Below are 15395 nucleotides of genomic sequence, written 5' to 3'. Positions count from 1 at the left end.
TTATGATTTTAGTTACTTTCCTCATGGTTGTTGCTCAAGGAGCAGGCACAGATCCTCTAGATGTTCACAGGAATAGCTAGCGTTGTCTCCTGGATTTTTGGGTTCCTTTGGCAGTATCCAGGATTTGGCTCGAGTGTGAGGTATTCAAGACTCCACTCCAGCCACTTTAACCGCGGTTGGGGTAGATAAAATGACTGGGTAGGGTCCATCCCAGGATGTATCTAGGGATGGGGAATTAAAGGGAAGGGACTTGGCTAATAGCATGTCACCAGGGTGGAATAATTCCTTTCCCTCTTCTCGGGGACAGGCTCCTTGTAATGTTTTAAGAACTTGTTGATATTTGGCTAAGGAGGTGACGTCTGCAACTAAGTTGGCCATCTCTCGGTCGAGCACAAGGTCATTGGTTAGGAAGGCCGTCCATACAGCATTTCGTATGGGCTAAGTCCTGCTTTTTGGGGAGAGTTTTGGATTCTTAGTAAGGCTATAGGCAACAGAGCAGGCCATGAGAGGTGGGTTTCCTGGGTTAGCTTTTTTAGATGTCATTTGAGTGTTTCATCCATTTTATCGACCTTCCCTGAGGACTGTGGCCTCCAGGCGCAGTGTAAGTGATATCATATGCCTAATGCCTGGGATACTCCCTGGGTTACTGCAGCCTTGAAAGCAGGGCCATTGTCAATCCGTAAGCCTCAGGGAAGTCCGAATCTGGGAATTATTTCATGAACTAGTGCCTTTATTACCTCTTGGACTTTTTCTGTCCTACAGGGGAAGGCCTCTGTCCAACCAGTGAAAGTATCTACCCAAACTAGTAGATACTGAAATCCTTGAGATTTGGGCATGTGGGTAAAATCTAGTTGCCAGCCTTCTCCTGGGTAATGGCCTGTTCTTTGTTCTCCTGAAGGAGCTTGGCAATAAGGCAGGGGATTATTTCTTTGGCACACTTCACAGGCCCTGACTATCTGCTTGATAGTTCTGACAAGGCCTGCTCCAGTAAATAATGATTTGGCCATCTTAATGGTGATATCAATGCCTAAGTGAAAGGTTTGGTGAAGGGTTTTAAGTAATTTCCATTGGTTAGCTGTAGGCAAAAAAGTATTTTTCCTTCTTTGGTGGCTAGCCATCCTGAGGGGAGGAAACTATATCCTCATGAGGTTCCCCATTCTATTTCTTCTTCTGAGTACTGGGGCTTGGTTTCCTGGAGGGGATTACCCCATACTAGGGGTCCTTCTATAAGCATTTCTAATGGAGGGTCCTGCCTTGCGGCTTTTGGCTTCAATATCTGCTTGGCGGTTCCCTTCTATTTCCTTTTCCTTTCCTTTCTGATGACCCCGGCAGTGTAAGACTGCCACCTCTTTAGGTTTCTGTACAGCCAATAATAATCTCCTAATGGCTTCCTGATGTTTTATAGGTGTTCCCTCGGAAGTTAAGAATTTCGTTTCTCTCCATATTGCTGCATGGGCATGGAGGACTAGGTAAGCATACTTACAGTCGGTATATATATTTACCCTTTTTCCTTCTCCTAATTCTAGTGCCCGAGTGAGGGCTATTAGTTCTGCCAGCACTGAGCACTAGTTCCTGGAGTGAGGGGATTACTTTCAAGTATTCCATTATCACTGACCACTGCATACCCCGCTTTTTGAAGTCCTTTTTCTACAAAAGGAACTTCCACCACTATACAAGTTGAGGTTGGGATCAGTCAAGGGAACCTCTAAAAGGTCCCCTCGAGTGGCACAGGTTTGAGCAATTACTTGTTGACAGTTACGTTCTATCTTTTCTTCATTGTCTGGAAGACATGTGGCTCAGTTAAGAGTTGCACAAGTGCACAGTCGCAGCACTGGCCCTTCAAGTAACAGAGCCTGATATTCAAGTAAATGCTTGTCTGACAGCCACAAGTCTCCTTTAGCAGTGAGTATGCCGTTCATATCATGAGATGTCCACACAGTAAGATCTCTTCCCTGTATCATTTTAACTGCTTCAGATACTAAGACTGCTGCTGCTGTCACTACCCATAAACAATGAGGCCAACCTTTGCCACTACATCAATTTCCTTACTCAGGTATGACACGGGTTGCAAGCTCATCCCTCGGACCTGTGTAAGGACTCCTAGAGCTATTCCTGTTTTTCTGTGACATATAAAGAAAAGTCTTGCCCCATTGGCAAGCTTAACACTGGGACTTGGGTTAGGGCCTTCTTTAGGGCCTGGAAAGCCACTTCTGCTTCAGGTGTCCATCTTACTAAATAGGTATTGGCTTTCTGAGTTTCCTTATTTAGTGTATATATTAGTCTGGCTATTTTGCCATGCCTGGGCATCCATATTTGGCAGAAACCTGTTATGCCAAGGAACCCTCTTAGTTGCTTTAGGGTTTTGGGATGAGGATAAGCCAGTATAGGCTGGATACATTCCTCACTGAGGGCTCTGTTGCCTTTGGATAATTTTAGCCCTAAGTATTTAACCTGCTGTGAGCAGAGCTGAGCCTTTGGTTTGGAAACCATGTAGCCATTGGTAGCAAGAAAATTTAAGAGCGCTTGGGTGGCTTGATGGCACAAGGTTTCTGAACGGGTGGCTAAAAGTAAATCATCCATGTACTGAAGGACAAGAGTGGCCAGGTATGAGAATTGGCTCAAGTCTTGGGCTAATGCCTGGCCAAATAGATGGGGGCTATCCCTGAACTCTTGGGGTAAAACAGTCCAGGTGAGTTGAGACGTTGGGTTCGAAGGATCTCTAAAGGCAAACAAGAATTGAGAGTCAGGATGTACAGGGATGCAGAAAAAGGCATCCTTAGGGTCCAGGACTGTAAACCACTCTGCTTCCTCTGGTATTTGGGAAAGCAGAATATAAGGGTTAGGTACAGCTGGGTCTAGAGGAACAACAACCACACTGATAATCCTGAGATTTTGCACTAACCTCCACTGTCCATTGGGTTTCTGTACTCCTAAAATTGGAGTATTGCAGGGGCTATTGCATGGTTTTACTAGGCCTTGGGCTTTTAGGTCCTTAACAATCTTTTGGAGTCTTTGTTTGGCCTCGGGTCTGAGGGGGTACTGCCTTTGGTAGGGAAAGGAGGCAGAATCCTTTAGTTTAACTTGAATGGGATGGGCATTCTTTGCTCATCCATATTGTCCTTCTGTTGTCCAGACTTCAGGATTAATTCCTTCCTCAAGCAGAGGACAACAAACGGGTGTTCCTTCTCCTATGTTCAGGTATATAATGGCCCCCACTTTTGCTTGAATGTCTCTCCCTAACAAGGGAGTGAGGCTCTCAGGCATAATTAGAAAAGCATATGAAAAGAGTAAAGTTCCCCAGTCACATCTTAGTGGCTGGGAGAAGTATCTAGTGACTGGCTGTCCTAAGACCCCTTCGATGGTGACAGATGTGAAGGACAGTCATCCAGGACAGGAGAGTAAGACTGAGAAGGCCGCGCCACTGTCCAGGAGACAGTTAACCTCCTGGCCCTCAATGGTCAGGCATACCCGGGGTTCTGTGAGGGTGATGGCATGGGCTGGCACTTGCCCTGGGCACCCTCAGTCCTGCTGCTGGATCATCTGGTTAGTGGCTTCTGACTCAGAGGACCTTCATCCCCTGGGGCAGTGGGCCTTCCAGTGATTCCCTTGACATAAGGGGCATGGACGACCGGGCGGCTTATGTCTACTTGGACAATCTTTTTTAAAGTGTCCTTGTAGACCACACTGGAAGCAAGCCCTATTAGGCATTCAATTTGCCCAGCTTTTCACTTTTGCAGAGGTTCCAAAGTCCACTTGCCTGAGAGCCATGACTAAAGCTGCAGCTTTTTTTTTTTTTTATCCCATTTGTCCCATTCCGTCTGCTCCTCCTGATCTCTATTATAAAAAACCGAGGTTGCCAAGTTCAATAGGGTTTCTAAGTTTTGCTCTGGGCCTAAGGTGGACTTTTGAAGTTTTTTTCTAATATCTGCAGCTGACTGAGTGATAAACGTATCCTTTAAGATTAGTTGCCCTTCAATAGAGTCAAGTGACAGGGAGGTATGCTTCCTCAATGCCTCCCTTAGTCTCTCCAGAAAGGCAGTAGGATTTTCTTCCTTTCCCTGTGTTATAGTGGACATCATTGAATAATTCATAGGCTTCTTTCTAGTTTTCCTTAGTCCTTCTAGCATGCAAGTTAGCAAATGTCTGCAGCACCAATCTCCATGTTCTGATTCTGTGTCCCAATGAGAGTCAACACTGGGAACTGCCTGCTGTCCTGTGAGGAATTTTTCTCTTTTCTCTGCTGCAATCCTATCATTGACCTGACTGAGATACCAGAGATTGCCAAACTCTCGGGCTGCAGTTATGGTGGCACTTCTCTCATTTGGGGTTAGTGTCTGATTTAGCAGTAACATCATATTTCTCCATGTCAGATCAAAGGATTGTCCTAACCCTTGTAAAACATCAATATAGCCATCAGGGTTATCTGAGAATTTATCTAGATCTATTTTAATTTGCTTTAAGTCTGAGAGAGAAAAAAGTACATGAACTCTGGCTGGGCCGAATTCTCCTCCTCCCACTGCTTGGAGGGGGCATAATCAGGGATACTGGCATTCTTTGGTTCATTGTTTACCCCTTTGTCTATCTCCTTTTGGACCATTTGGGTTGAAGGGGGGTCCTTATTAGTTGGGGAGGGAGTCGGGGGGAAGCTGGGGTAGGGAGGTAGACTCTGAGGGCTTCCTGTAGGGCATAAATCACACTTTTTACATAATTGCGAGTTGTCTCTTAATGAAAAGAAAGTTTGTACATATGGCACTTCACTCCATTTGCCTTCTTTTCTACAAAAGAGGTCTAGCTGTAAGATAGTGTTATAATTTATACTTCCCTCAGGAGGCCAGGTTTCTCCACCTTGAAGAGGATATTGTGGCCAGGCAGTACTGCAGAAGAATATAAGTCATTTCTTTCTTAGTGTCTGAGTGTCAAATTGGTCCCAATTCTCCAGAATACACCTTAGGGGTGTTTTTGCCTTGGGGGAACGCTTCCCATTTGAAAAAAGAACATAGGGATGCCGGCACCCCTAGTCATTTTCCGATGAGCGTTAGTCCTAGAGCGTCCTCTATGGTCCTAATGCTTATTCCTTTCCAGGGTGTGTAACCACCCATGGACCTCTGCTTATCAGATTAGTTATGCTCACCAATGTAGCAGTCCTGCACCCCTTTTCCCGCCTTTCTTGACCACAAAGAAAGGGGTCCAGGCTGCTGGATTCTAGCAGCATGCCCAACATTGCCTTTGTGCTCAGGGGTGAGTCCTAGAGCTGGGCTGGGTTCCTGAGTATTTCATAACAACCCAGCTGCCCCATCAAGATGCATTCTCATAAACAACAGTTCTTATGCAAGTTCATTTAGAGAGGGTGTAGGTAAGCTTTTGAGTCAGGATATTGATAGTCTTTTTTGATTCTGTAAGTACTTTAAGGCTTGGCTGGGTGCAAACAGCTCCCACGTTTGAGGAGACCAATTATTAGGCAATTTTTCTAACTCTGCTTCCAAAAGAGTCTCCCTATCAATTACTGAATACCCATTGTGGTTTTTCCCTCAATCACCTGGGAGGAACCTTCTATCGTCCGGTCCTGAAGGGAGTTCCTCCTAGGTCTGTCCGGACCTTTGTATGGTAATTAAGATTTAAATCCCCTGTTAGGAAATCTGCTGGGTTAAGGGAATTATCAGCCGTTGGTGTTAAATTACCTTTTTCTAACAGAATAGACCCATACTTTATGATTTTTTAGTTAGTAAGCTACCTTTTTGCTTTTTTGACTTAGAATAATTCTGAACTGGTGAGGTGTGCTCACAATGAGGTTTCCTTTAAAAGTTACTTTTCTACTTTCTTCTGTTAGCAAAGCAGTTGCCGCTACAGATTGAATGCATCCACGGGTTACTGGGTTAAGGATTTTTGATAGGAAAGCTACGGGTTGTCAGTGGTCTCAGTGTTTTCAGGCTATGCCCTTGTTTACACTGACAACAAGGTAGTATTGTAGTGTTATAGAGAAGACCTTCAATTATCAATTATAAGTTTTAAACTTACCCTGGCTTTTAAAGGAATAGGGCACACTGTTGTTGTTGTTTTGTTTTGTTTTACTATTTCTATCTTTCTCTTTTTCTCTTTGACTCTTTCTTTCTCTCTCTCTCCTCCGTCTCTCTCTCTCTCTCTCTCTCTCCTCCATCTCTCTCCTCCTCTTAGCCATTACAAACTTGGGTCCCTGGCAAGGGTGGTGGGAAAAGGGTCCCACATAACTGCCCATGTCGAGAACTGTATACCTAAATCGGGAGGGACACCAGGGATAAGACTTCCTGGGTTTATAGCCTAGATGCCTAAGGACACAGCATAGAGCTTCCTTAGATCCCTTTGGAGATACAACTTGCTAGAGGAAATGCAAGTCTGAACCATTGGTACCTAGGAGGCAGGGATCAGAGGAAGTAGATTCAGAGGTAACGAGAATTTTGGGGCTACACTTTCAAGAAAGTCGTGGTTGGGACCCAGGAGGTATGGGTCAGAAGAAAAGGTAGGGGGGCATGCATGGGTGACTGTTGAACAGAGACTTCTGGCTGTGCCATGATCTCAATCGGCTAATGCTGGGAGTTTGGGATGACAGCTTTCTGTCTCTAGTCGGCCCTCGGCTTCCCCAAGAAAATTGAAAGCAGAAGCTGGTTCTAGGCAGATGAATGCTCCCAACCCAGAAGGGTTGGGGGTTGTTAGAAAGTCCTTCCCCAGACAGCCTCACAGCTGAGTCTTAAATCTGACAGCCATGCTAATCGTTTTTAACTGGCCAACAGGTGCCCGGTATTTTCCGCCAATTCTAAGGAAAGACAGGACAGAATAGCAAGTGAAAGTGGTCCAATATTACTCACTGCTTTGGAGGTCCTTTCATGGTTGCCAAATGTTACTGGTGGGTCCTTGCTCCCCGAGCTCCCAAGATGGTGGTGGGCTGCTTCCAAAATGGCAGCAGGCCACTTCCAAGATGGTGGCAAGCCTCATGTTCTCTGACCTGGGGTTTTTGCCTCACGGATTCCAAGGAATCGAATCTTGGGCCATGCGGTGAGTGTTATAGCTCTATTAGAAGCCGTGGGTCATGGTAGAGAACCGTGGAACCCAGTGACTAGTGTTCAGCTCAATTAGGATGCACCCAGGCTAAAGGGCACTTAGCCGTGCAGGAACAATGGCGAGCCTTTAGCCCGATCGGAAATGGCAATGGGTGCCTGGCTGGATCAGGAGCACAGTGGACACCCTGCAGATCCAGAGGGATGGAAGTCAGTGGTGGGTCTGTGACGGCAGCAAACAGCAGTGATGGACGGAGAGTGAAAGCTCAGCTTGAGCCATAAGAAACACAGACCAGAAGAGAGTGCAGTTGCAAGATTTAATAGAGTGAAAACAGAGCTCCCATACAAAGGGAGGGGACCTATCAGGGGAACCCGCCCCCAGTTAGAACTACTGATAAGGGTCTATGTTCAGCAGTGCACGTATTGTCTTGATAAACATCTTAAACAACAGAAAACAGGGTTCAAGAGCAGAGAACCAGTCTGACCACAAATTACCAGGACGGGGTTTTTCCCCACCCTAGTAAGCCTGAGGGTACTGCAGGAGACCAGGGCGTATCTCAGTCCTTATCTCAACTGCGTAAGACAGACATTCCCAGAGCGGCCGTTTATAGACCTCCCCCGCAGGAATGCATTCCTTTCCCAGGGTATTAATATTAATATTCCTTGCTAGGAAAATAATTTAGTAATATCTTCCCTACTTGCATGTCCATTTATAGGCTCTCTATAAGAAGAAAAATATGGCTATTTTTACCCAACCCCACAGTCAATCAGACCCTATGGTTGTCTTCCCTTGTTCCCTAAAAATTGCTGCCACTCTGTTCTTTTTCAAAGTGCACTGATTTCATATTGTTCAAACACACATGTTCTACAATCAATTTGTACAGTTAACACAATTATCACAGTGGTCCTGAGGTGATGTACATCCTCAGCTTATGAAGATAATAGGATTAAGAGATTACAGGCATAAGAAATTATAAAAGTATTATTTGGGAACTAATAAATGTCCATATTTAAATGAAATCTTCACAATTTATGTTCCTCTGCCTTGGCTCCAGCCGGTCCCTCTGTTCAGGGTCCCTGACTTCCCACAACAGTAACCCAAAGAGGGTAATCGTTGCTGGCTTGAATGCCTGGGTTTATATCCCGATCATTGTCCCTCCCACTGCGCTATCAAGCAATAGAAAATTGGCTATTTCTTTACCTCCTGTTTTTGCCTAATTAGCTTTTTAGTGAGCTCTCTTTACTACATGATTGGTCGGGTGTGAGTTAAGTTGCAAGCCCCCTGTTTAAAGGTGGATGTGATCACCTTCCCAGCTAGGCTTAGGGATTCTTAGTTGGCCTAGAAAATCCAGCTAGTCCTGTCTCTCACAAGTACCTGCAGATGCTACCAACTGACTCATCCAGAACCCCAGGCTGGACTTACTGAAAAAGTCTTTCCCTGCCAAAGCAAACCTGTAAAGGCAGAAGAGGTGACTACTTCCTCAAAAACACAGACAGCAACACAAGGACATAAGAATCACAAAGAATCAGGGAAACATGACACCACCCAGAGTAAACTAATAAAGCTCCAATCACTAACCCTAAAGAAATGGAGATCTATGAAATGGCTGACAAAGAATTCAGAATAATCCTCTTAAACAAGTTCAGTGAACTACAAGAAAACAGAGATAGACAACTAAACAAAATAAGGAAAATACATGGAGAAAATAAGACGTTCAACAAAGAAATAAAAACAAAAAAAGAAAACCTATAGCTGAAGAAAAATGTAATAGAGATCTTCAACAGCAGACTCAAACAAGCAGAAGAACCTATGAACCCTAAGACAAGTCATTTGAAATTATCCAATCAGAGGAAAAAGAAATAAAAAAACAAAAGAGTGAAGAAAGTCAATGGAACATTTGGCTATCAAGTGAACCAATATACAAATTATAGAGGTACCAGGAGAAGAGATAGAGAAAATGGTAGAAAGTCTACTTAAAGAAATAATGGCTGAAAACTTCCCAAATTTAGGGAGAGAAATGGACATCTAGATACAGGAAGCCAAAGCTTCCCAAAAAGGTTCAATTAAAAGAGGTCTATGCCAGGTAAGGTGGCTCATGCCTGTAATCCCAACACTTTGGGAGGCCAAGGTGGGCAGGTCATAAGGTCAGGAGTTTAAGACCAGCCTGGCCAGCATGGTGAAACCTCATCTCTACTAAAAATACAAAAAATTAGCTGGGCATGGTGGCAGGCACCTGTGGTCTCAGCTACTTGGGAGGCTGAGACATGAGAACCACTTGAACCCAAGAAGCAGAGGTTGCAGTGAGCTGAGATCACTCCATTGCACTCCAGCCTGGGTGACAGAGTGAGATTCCATCTCAAAAAAAAAAAAAAAAAATTATACCAACACACACTATAAATTGTCAAAAGTCAAAGAAAAAAAGTGAATTTTAAAAAATTTAGCTAGGCATGATGGTATATGTGCCCATAGTCTTATCTACTCAGGAGAGACTGGGGCAATAGAATTGCTTGAGCCTGGGAGATTGAGGCTGCAGTGAGCTATGATTGTGCTTTCCCATAAAAGCCTTTGCATTTAACTGTAAAAATGGCAACCCTCTTCCAGGTCCCCTCTCCACAGCACAGAGCTTTCTTCTTTCTCTTATTAAACTTTTGCTCCAACCTCACCCTTGGTGTCTGCACTCCTTAACTTTCTTGGTGGTGAGACAAAGGACTCCAGGTACTACCTCAGGGACATTGTGATGCACTGGCAAGACTGTAACATTTTGGTTCCTTGACTGGGAGATATCAGAAGGGTGAGTAGGAGCAGACATCCAAACTTTTTTTTTTTTTTGAGACAGAATCTTGCTCAGTTGCCCAGGCTGGAGTGCAGTGGCACCATCTCGGCTCACTGCAAACTCTGCCTCCCGGGTTCACACCATTCTCCTGCCTCAGCCTCCTGGGTAGCTGGGACTACAGGCGCCTGCCACCTCGCCTGGCTAATTTTTTGTATATCTAGTAGAGACAGGGTTTCACCGTGTTAGCCAGGATTGTCTCAATCTCCTGACCTCATGATCCGCCCACCTCAGCCTCCCAAAGTGCTAGGATTACAGGCGTGAGCCACCATGCCCTGCCACCCCCAAACTCTTTACTTTCATTTCTGAAGCTGCTTCTCAGTTTTGTTTTGTTTTTTTTCCTGAAGACCAAACAAGACACTGGGCCCCTGCCAGCCAGTTAAAAGATTTTAGAGTGGCTGTCAGCCTTACGAGACTCAGGGGACAGGTTTGCTGGAGAGTCAATCCTGCATTGCCATCAGGTGGTGGGAATGTTGGCTCTGTTCTAATCTAGTTTCCTTTCACAGAGGACCTAGCCATCGCATGGGGCTAGAAGGAGGTCCTGGGGCAACTGAAGGTTTCTGGCTGAGGCTACTCCTTGGTGTTACCTGAAGAGCCCCTAGAATAACTTCAGCTTCTGAGAGCCCATCAATGGTGTCCACACCAGGACTTCCAGACTTTTCTATAGCATTTTCTTCCTTTCTTTTTCGTGGCTATCATGTCTCCTATCCTTTCTTTGTATGCTATGTTAAGGGAGTTTTTACAGCCTAGGGAGATAATCTTCTTGGGTAAAGTTAATGAGTGCCTTAGTAACCAGGAATGTAACTTTAAAAATTGCTGCTTCTCTGATTTCCTTGAGATGGGGGGATTTCAAGATTTCAGTCTAAACTTTCACCTAGTGAGGGCCTTTTTGACCCCCAGTGATAGGCATTCATAGCACTATATGGGAGGATATTCCACCCTAAGTAAACACCCTCCTCTCCATTTGGGTTTTCTAAGAGCTCAGCATTGACAAACTAATTTTCTTCTGCTGGGTGGCATACTATGGGGGTAGCCTATTAAGACCCAGACCTCTCTTTCTAACCTCTGCCTAAAAAGAATTTGGAGTCAGAGTTTTTACCTAACATTTCAAACCCTACAGCACCACCAAATGGGATGGGATTTTTCATGGGGAGTCTTGTCAGTTCTTTGCCCAAAATCTCTAGTTCCCCAATTCCTTTCCTTGTTATATCCCTCTCTCAGTGCTTAGGCCCCATGCCCTATTTGTAGATAGTAAAACTCCCCTTTCAACATGTGGGAGGAAGCCACCCTGGTGAGACAGATTTTAGCCTCAGTGCTATCCCCATCAGATATTCTTACATTCTTTTGAGGCATCTGTTCTGCATCCAGCTATGTTGGCATCCAAGAAAGGAAGGGATCTTATGTTTAAAAGTCAATTGGTCCCATTCTCTAGGAATTCATTACTTTGCCTGGGCAGTAATAAGGAGATATAACGGTAGGGTTAAACCACTCACTCCATTAAAGGGTCTTGCCCAAATTCAACTACTGCATAATCTCTCCCGGGCACCTAGGGTACTTCTGGAAGCCTTATAGGCCAAGTGGATCTAAGAAACCAGCAGGGTGGAGAGCTAGGGCCTCACCCAGATAAACATGACTCTTCCTGCTGACTAGCTTCTCCAGATCCATTGGTGAAGGTCATGCTTGCATCCATGGGTGGCACCTGTGATGTTCGCTGGGACCCAGAGGAGATGGGAGGAAAGAGAAGGGGGATACCCCTTCTATCTTTCTCTCCACACTGGGTCACTCTGAAAGGAGGAGGGAGACTAAGGGACACATTCTCCCCTCTCTTTCCAGATGGGTAACAACCCATATTTAGCCTGCACTTCCCTTGAGTACAGCCTGGATCAGTGGAATTCCTCTGACCCTCAGAGGAATAGTGCCTCATATTCTTTTGTACTTGGGCATGGCCATCTCACCAAGTGCAGAACTGGGGGAGGCCTGGTCTCTTCAGGAAAGTGCCTTTTTTTTTTGAACCAGAGTCTCGCTCTGTCACCTAGGCTGGAGTGCAATGGTGCAATCTCAGCTTACGGCAACCTCTGCCTCCTGGATTCAAGTGATTCTCCTGCCTCAGCCTCCCGAATAGCTGGGATTACTGGTGCCCGCTGCCATGCCCAGTGAATTTTTGTATTTTTGTAGAGATGGGGTTTCACCCTGTTGGGCAGGCTGGTCTTGAAATCCTGACCTCAGGTGATCTGCCCACCTTGGTCTCCCAAAGTGCTGGGATTACTGGCATGAGCCACAGCGCCTGGCTACTCATTTCAACACTACCCAGCAACTAGAACTTTTCTGCAGGCAGGAGGACAAATGGTCTGAGGTCCTCTATGTGCAAGCCTTCTTTGCCTTGAGAGGCAACCCAAATCTTTGTCAGCACTGCAGAATTGACCCTCCTCTTTTAGCAGTCATATCAGACAAGCATGCAGGAGATAATTCCCCAAAGTCAAAGAAACAACCCCCTGGGGAACCCTTAAATGCAACTTCCGGATGCCCTGGCCCTTCTTCCCCACAACATTCACATCATCAGCTCCTCCAGTTCTACCACCCAAACCCCCAGACTTTTTTTTTGAGACAGAGTCTTGCTCTGTCGCCCAGGCTGGAATGCAGTGGTGCCATCTCAGCTCACTGCAAGCTCCGCCTCCTGGGTTCACGCCATTCTCCTGAGTCAGTCTCCTGAGTAGCTGGGACTACAGATGCCCACCACCATGCCAGGCTAATTTTTTTGTATTTTTAGTAGAGACAGGGTTTCACCGTGCTAGCCAGGATGGTCTCAATCTCCTGACCTCGTGATACGCCTGCCTTGGCCTCCCAAAGTGCTGGGATTACAGGTGTAAGCCACAGTGCCCGGCCCCAAACCCCCAGACTTTTCTATGGTATTTTTCCTTCCTTTTTTCATGGTTTGAAATGGCTCTTCTCTCTTTATGATATCCCTCCAAACTGGGAAAAGTTAATTTCTCAAACCTTAAACCTTAAAATTCTTGGCTTAGAATTGACTGGGGGGAGGGCACCCAGAAGCCTGCCATGCCATTCCAAAAAGGTAAAAGGTTTGTTTTTTGTTTGTTTGTTTTGTTTTGTTTTTTTTTTACCAGTTTACCTTTTGGCTTCTCTCTCCCTGTGCAAACCAGTAAAAGGAATAATAAGGATCACTGTTTATATTCTCTGTAAAGCTTTGATTAATGAAAAAGGATTCATGAAGTTGGTCTTAAGCTGTAGCCAATCTGGTGTGCTTTGCATGTCTTTCTGTACGGTTCTGTCAGAAAGAGGGGTACCTTAGGATGGAATGTGGGTCTAGAGCTCCATAAGCCCACTGTTCAAGCCAGCCTGGTAAACTGGTCAATAACAAACTTTGCTGTAGGCCTCCATCTTGTTTTACATCCTTGGAAGTGTGACCTGTAACCATGTGGCAATACTTTGTTTTAATCTCCACCATTTTACAATGATGGCCCGAGTTCAATCCTGGCTTGGAGAATGAGTACCTTTGGGTTAACGTCTGTATGACTTTTGCCATTTGCTGATTCTCTTCCCCTCCATGAACAACTTCTAGCTTCCATTCTTAAATCTTCCTTTCTCTGAGTTGCCTTTAAAGGTTCTAGATTTTGTACAAGTGTGGCCACCCAGTAGGTTCACCTTGCCCACTGCCTCAAGAGAGCTGATTTATTGGGATGGGGGAATTGAAATGGAGAGGGGGTGATTCATGTGGGGCTGGCTGTGTGGGAGACCACAGTTTTGTTATTGCTCTGGTCAGTCTCCCTAAGCATTCGGGGAGCAGTTTTTGAGGCAGCTTGGTGGGTGGGGAAGGCCAGTGAGCCAGGAATGCTGATTGTTTAGGTTAGAGATGAAATCACAGGGAGTCGAGGCTGTCCTCTTGTGCTGAGTCAGTTCCTGGTAAGGGGCCACAAGATCAGATGAGCCAGTTTATCAGTCTAATCCATCCAGCTAATCCATCAAGTGCAGGGTCTGCAAAATATCTCAAGCACTGATCTTAGGAGCAGTTTAGGGAGGGCTAGAATCTTGTGGCCTCCAGCTGCATGATTCCTAAACCATAGTTCCTAATCTTGTGGTTGGTTTCTTGGTCTGACAAAGGCAGTCTGGTCCCCAGGAAAGGAGGTTTGTTTTGGGAAAGGGCTGTTATCATCTTCGTTTTGGACTATAAACTATAAGTTCCTCCCAGAGTTGGTTCAGCCTATGCCCAGGAATGAATAAGGGCAGCTTGGAGGCCAGAGGCAACATGGAGTTGGTTGGGTCAGATCTCTTTTACTGTCTCAGTTACAGTTTCACAATGGTGGTTTCAAAAGCTGCTTACCACCCCTTTGAAAATACCTTGTACACTCATGGTTAAATCATAACCTTAATTGAGGCTTGTTGGTTTCACCTGTGAGGTTGCTTTTGGTAAAGTTCAAATGCCAGAAATCTTAACCACTTAGTGTGACTAAAGTCAGGTAACAAGGGATTTAAAAGGATTTTCTTAAAGAGCACTCAGCTTAATTAAAAGTGGCTATCCAAGTTATAGGTATATTTAAAAGGCCTTTATGTTTTTCTCTTCTTGGCTCTTGTTTTTCTAGAAAAGGTTTTTAATCAGTCACCTACATTCTTCTTTTCCATTTTGTCTTGTCACTCTTAATGCATGCATGAGAGGCCCCAAGATAACTTCTGATGGCCTGGGACTCCTTGGTAAAAACAGAAAAGGCTCCATGGATTCCATTTTGGGGGAAACCTGTTTTCCTCATGGAACCCCAGGAATTAGAGGCAGATAGATCCCTCTCAAAATCTGTTTTTGTCTTCCCCAGAAACTGCATGCTTTTGATATAGGAGTTAAGAAGAATTCACACAGGCAGATAGTAAGGGTATGGGAGTCCTCAGTAAGGCTTTTCTCTTCAATGAAATCAGCCCAATCATTTTCTAACAAGAACAACCTGTAAAGTCAAGCTGCAGACATATAGACAAGCAAGCTGGGAGCTTGCACAGGTGAATGTCCGCAGGAACTACAAACCAGACATGTTCAAGAGGGTGGTTCCATCTTCCCTTCTCTTTGTCAGCCATGTGTCTAGTAAGGAGTAGACAAGATGGTACCGATCAACTAGAAAGCCCATTTGCGTAAGATTAGGATAGGGCAGCCAGGCTTCCCTGAACGCTATGTAGATGTCATACCTGATCAAACCAATCCCCTACGTAAATCAGTCACCGCCTTCTCCAGCCTGCCTATAAAATCTGCTGCGGTCTACTACCTACCCACTTTTTCCAGATGTCTCTCTCAAGGAGCTGTTCTCCTCTCTCCTTTCTTTTATTAAGCTTTCCACTCTTTAACCCACCCACATGGGCCTGTGTCCTGAATTCTTTCTTGGCATGAGACAAGGAACCCCAGGGTATATACCCCAGACAATGTAGCCATTTCCCTCTCCTACCCCTGCTCTTAAAGGGCCCCACTTGGAGGCCAATAATCCAATTAGAAGATTGGCAAATGAAAAATCTTATAATGACTAGATCCTCTTCTGTTTGTCTGTGT

At 45.2% G+C, this 15395-nt stretch overlaps 1 pseudogene; it reads right to left on the bottom strand.

Annotated features, from left to right (window-relative positions):
* Positions 1-3770: 3770 nt before the first annotated feature.
* LOC129136611 (uncharacterized) lies at positions 3771-11708 on the bottom strand (annotated as a pseudogene).
* Positions 11709-15395: the final 3687 nt, after the last annotated feature.

This window comes from Pan troglodytes, chromosome 10 (assembly GCF_028858775.2).
Source record: "Pan troglodytes isolate AG18354 chromosome 10, NHGRI_mPanTro3-v2.0_pri, whole genome shotgun sequence".
NCBI classification, from domain to species: Eukaryota; Metazoa; Chordata; class Mammalia; order Primates; family Hominidae; genus Pan; species Pan troglodytes.
This window is presented reverse-complemented; position numbering and strand designations above follow the sequence as displayed.